The sequence below is a fragment of the Pyrus communis genome, chromosome 7, assembly GCF_041283825.1.
Source record: "Pyrus communis isolate YQ-2024b chromosome 7, ASM4128382v1, whole genome shotgun sequence".
NCBI classification, from domain to species: domain Eukaryota; kingdom Viridiplantae; phylum Streptophyta; class Magnoliopsida; order Rosales; family Rosaceae; genus Pyrus; species Pyrus communis.
The window spans coordinates 12,783,796-12,789,113 of record NC_142571.1 but is presented as its reverse complement, the minus strand read 5'-3'; positions in this window follow the sequence as shown (position 1 = coordinate 12,789,113).

Below are 5,318 nucleotides of genomic sequence, written 5' to 3'. Positions count from 1 at the left end.
TAGCTCAACCATTGTCAATCCAAAGGGAGGGTTCGAATCTGCCAAGGCAATCATGTTGAGAAGTGGTAAGGAGGTCGGAACCACCTCAAGGCCATCCAAAACAAGTCAAGAAGAGGACATGTTGCTGTAAGAAGAGGAGGAACAAGCAAAGAAGGCCACGGCAAGGGTGAAAGAACTTTGCCGCAACCCCCTATTGTGCCAAAACCGTCCAACACGCCTAAGGTAAGTCCAAATTCGACTTTGTCAAGTTCTATTCCACTAAACGTGCCCTTTCCTGGCAGGTTTAGGCAAACAAAGAAGGAGGAGCATGAGAAGGACATTCTTGAGACGTTTAGGAAAGTTCAAGTCAATATCCCGTCCTAGATGCCATAAAGCAAGTGCCCAAATACGCTAAGTTCTTGAAGGAATTGTGCACTACAAGGCAGAGGGCGTCACATAAAGAGGTAGTAAGGGTAAGTGAGAACGTTTCCGCTGTTTTACAAAGAAAGTTACCACCAAAGTGCAAAGATCCAGGTAGCTTTACAATCCCTTGTATTATTGGTCAAACTAAGTTCGAACATGCTATGTTAGACTTAGGAGCTTCAATTAACGTCATGCCATACTCTATTTATGCTTCAATGAACCTTGGTGAATTGAAAAATGATGGTGTGATTATTCAGTTGGCCGTTAGATCTAATGCCTATCCAAAGGGCGTATTGGAAGATGTCTTAGTACAGGTAAATGATTTGATCTTCCCGGCGGATTTCTATGTCCTTGAAATGGAGGAAACCACCCATGCTCCATCCTTGCCGATTCTTCTTGGGAGGCCATTCATGAAGACGGCCCGAACTAAGATAGACGTGTTTAAAGGCTCTTTAACAATGGAATTGGATGGGGAAGTCATTGATTTCAATCTTTCTGAAAGTATTAAATTTCCTAAGGACGATCATTCTTGCTTTTCTATTGATATAATTGATGATTTGGCGCAGGAATTTCTCGATTCTTTGGAGAGGGATACACTTGAAACAACAATTGCACAAGGAATTGGGCAAAAATCTGGTTTTGCCGTGCCTAGAAGTGAAGATGAGGCCGAGATGGTCGCTGCACTTGAGTCATTGCCACAACACTTTGGTAAGCCTTCTAACCCAATTTCAATTTCAGTTTCCACTAATAAGTTGTTACCCTCAGTGATTCAGGCACCCGTACTTGAGCTTAAACCGTTGCCCGATCATTTAAAGTACGTCTTCTTGGGAGACAGCGAGACATTGCCCGTCATTGTCTCCTCATCACTCACGGCCATAGAGGAGGAGAAGTTGATCCGAGTGTTGAAAGAGCACAAGACGGCCATTGGATGGACTTTGGCCGATATTAGGGGAATTAGCCCGACTACGTGCATGCATCGCATACTTCTAGAGGAGGGGGCTAAACCAACTCGAGAGGCTCAGCGCCGTCTCAACCCTCCAATGATGGAAGTTGTGAAAAAGGAGATTATCAAACTTCTTGATTGTGGAGTGATTTATCCGATCTCTGATAGTCGTTGGGTGTCACCGGTGCAATGTGTTCCAAAGAAGTCCGGAGTGACAGTGGTGAAGAATGCTGAGAATGAGCTTGTGACAACCCGTATCCAAACAGGTTGGCGAGTGTGCATTGATTATAGGAAGCTCAACGCCACCATAAGGAAGGACCACTTCCCTTTGCCGTTCATTGATCAAATGCTTGAAAGGTTAGCCGGTCATTCTTTTTATTGTTTCCTTGATGGTTATTGTGGATATAATCAGATTGTCATAGCGCCGGATGACCAAGAAAAGACAACTTTCACATGCCCCTTTGGTACTTTTGCTTATCGTCGCATGCCTTTTGGTTTATGCAATGCTCCGGCCACGTTTCAAAGGTGTATGGTAAGTATCTTTTCAGATTTTTTGGAAAAGATTATTGAGGTATTTATGGATGATTTCAGTGTGTTTGGTGATTCATTTGATGGTTGTTTGGAAAATCTCACAATGATTTTGAAACGATGTGTAGAAACTAACCTTGTGCTTAATTGGGAAAAATGTCACTTTATGGTTAGACAAGGCATAGTTCTAGGGCATATTGTTTCAGAAAGAGGAATTGAAGTGGATAAATCGAAAATATATCTTATACGCTACTTACCCTCTCCTACTTCGGTTCGAGAGGTTCGTTCGTTTCTTGGTCATGCAGGATTTTATAGGCGATTTATCAAGGACTTCTCCAAGATCTCAAACCCTCTTTGCCGTCTCCTCCAGAAAGATGTGGCGTTTGACTTCAACGAGGAGTGTGAGAAGGCGTTCAACCACCTCAAAGAAACACTAACTTCGGCCCCTATCATAGTTCCACCGGATTGGAGCCTTCCTTTTGAGCTTATGTGCGATGCTTCCGATTATGCATTAGGAGCTGTTTTGGGGCAAAGGAAGGAAAAGAGGCCGCATGTTATCTATTATGCCTCTCAGACTTTAAATGATGCACAATTGAATTATTCTACCACTGAAAAAGAACTTCTTGCTGTTGTATTTGCTTTAGATAAATTCCGTTCTTATTTGCTTGGTACTAAAGTTATTATTTATACTGACCATGCAGCATTGAAGTATTTGTTCACCAAGAAGGAGGCCAAACCACGACTCATTCGTTGGATGCTTCTTCTCCAAGAGTTCGATATCGAAATCCGGGATAAGAAGGGAAGTGAAAACGTGGTGGCTGACCACTTGAGCCGTATGGTGCATGAGGAGGATGCCGTGCCTATCATAGAGACATTCCCAGATGAGCAACTGATGTCCGTCAAGGTAAGTGAACCGTGGTATGCTGATTTGGTGAATTATTTGGTGTCTAAACATGTTCCTAGTGAATTACTTAAACACCAATGTGATAAATTGAAGAAAGAGGCACGGTTTTATGTGTGGGATGACCCATATTTATGGAAATATTGCCCTGACCAAGTTATACGTAGGTGTGTGCACGATTCTGAGTTTAATGCTATTCTAACCTTTTGTCACACTTATGCTTGTAGGGGACACTTTGGCACTCAAAGAACAGCACTTAAGGTGTTAGAATGTGGTTTCTATTGGCCTACCATCTTTAGGGATGCTAGAACATTTTGCATGTCTTGTGATAGATGCCAAAGAACGGGCAATATTGGTCCTAAACAACAAATGCCGCAAACCCCCATTTTTAGTGTTGAAATCTTTGATGTTTGGGGTATTGATTTTATGGGTCCCTTTCCTTCGTCACATGGGTTTCTTTATATATTGCTTGCTGTGGACTATGTGTCGAAATGGGTGGAAGCAAAAGCCACCCGAACTAATGATTCTCGAGTGGTTGCAGATTTTGTGAAAACTAACATTTTTGCAAGGTTTGGAATGCCACGAGTGCTAATCAGTGATGGAGGTTCCCATTTTTGTAATCGAACCATCGAGGCGTTGCTCAAGAAATACAATGTCACACATAAGGTGGCCACACCTTGTCATCCTCAAACGAGCGGGCAAGCCGAGGTTTCGAATAGGGAAATCAAGCAGATTCTTGAGAAGACCGTGGGGCCTACAAGGAAGGATTGGAGTTTGCGCTTAAACGATGCATTGTGGGCGTATTGCACTGCCTACAAAACCCCCATTGGGATGTCACCTTTTCGGCTCATCTATGGGAAGCCATGCCATCTTCCCGTCGAACTAGAGCATCGTGCACATTGGGCTGTCAAAACGTTCAATATGGACCTTGATGCCGCAGGTTTACATAGGAAGCTTCAATTGTGTGAGCTTGATGAAATCCGAAATGAAGCATATGAGAATGCCCGGATTTACAAGGAGAAAACAAAGGCATTTCATGACAAGATGATTCGTGCCAAGACGTTCTCTATTGGGCAGAAAGTGTTGTTGTTCAATTCTCGCCTTCGGTTGTTTCCGGGTAAGTTGCGTTCCAAATGGGTTGGTCCTTTTATTGTCACTAATGTTTTCCCTCATGGTGCAGTGCAAATCAAAACTTCAAGGACGCAGGAAGAATTCAAAGTGAATGGGCATCGATTGAAGCCCTATTACGAGATGTTTGAGGAGCATGTCGTGGAGGAGGTACCCCTCCATGCCGTGGAACCTAGTCAAGCTTAAACGGAGGTATCGTCCGGCTGGAAGACGTTAAAGCAAGCGCTTCTTGGGAGGCAACCCATGTGTTGAAACACGAGAAGAAGGAACTTTCACTCCAAACCCAGATTTGCGTCCCTAACCTATCTCTTTATTGCTATTACTTTGCCAGTTGTGTTATGTTTGCTAGTTGTGTTAGTTGATTGTTTTTGTGTTAATCTAAGTTTGAAACATTGAGGACAATGTTTGGTTTAAGTGTGGGGAGGTAAACAAGCTATTTTTGCATGAAATTCGTGGGATTTTATCACCTATCACTTCACATGTTGTTTCTCACCGTTTTAAAGTGTTTTTAGTGTGTTTTGATGTGTTTTAGTGTCATATAACAGAAAACCTTAGAAAAATTCGAAAAAGTTTGAAAAATACCAAAAAGAGTCGTTTTTGAGTCATTTTTGTGTTTTAGGATACCTTCCAACACAATGATGAGGATTTGGTTTTAAATTACATGACTAGCGTTGCTCTCGAGTAGTCATCTTCAACGGAGCAAGTAAGGCAAGTGAAAATGATACATTGAAGCATGTGGAGACAAGCAACAACTGCATATGCTGAGTGATAGGAGCATATTCATGCGACTTAAATGGCTTGTTCTCGTGCATTTACGTTATGTTTCTTTAGTTATTTTAGTACTTTAAGCTATTTTCGTGTGTTTGTAGGTCCAAAGGGCTAAAGGAGCAAAAAGATGCATTTTGGAGACTTTTGGAGCATTTTTGGGCTAAGGATGGATAGCTTATGCTTGGAGCCAAAGTGTTGGACGAAATTGAAGACCTAATTGAAGACCAAAGTGTTGGAACCTTGTTCCCTTTAGTTTTAGGACATTTAAACCTTTCCTATATCCTTAGCCGTGCATAACTTTCCAACATTCCACTTCTTCATTTCAGCCACACTCCCACATATCATCACTTATCATATCATCCACTTATCATATCATTCACTTATCTTATCATTCACTTATCATATCATTCACTTATCATATCATTCACTTATCATATCATACACTTATCATAACCATACACTTATCACTTATCACAACAACAACCTTGCACATGCACATTCATCCACATGCACCCATAATCATTCACTCATCTTTAATCCACATGCATCTTCCATAAATCAAATCAGCCACATCCACATGCACTTATTCCACTTCATCATTACACCACATTCTCTCTCTTTAATCCACATGCATTCATCATCATTCAC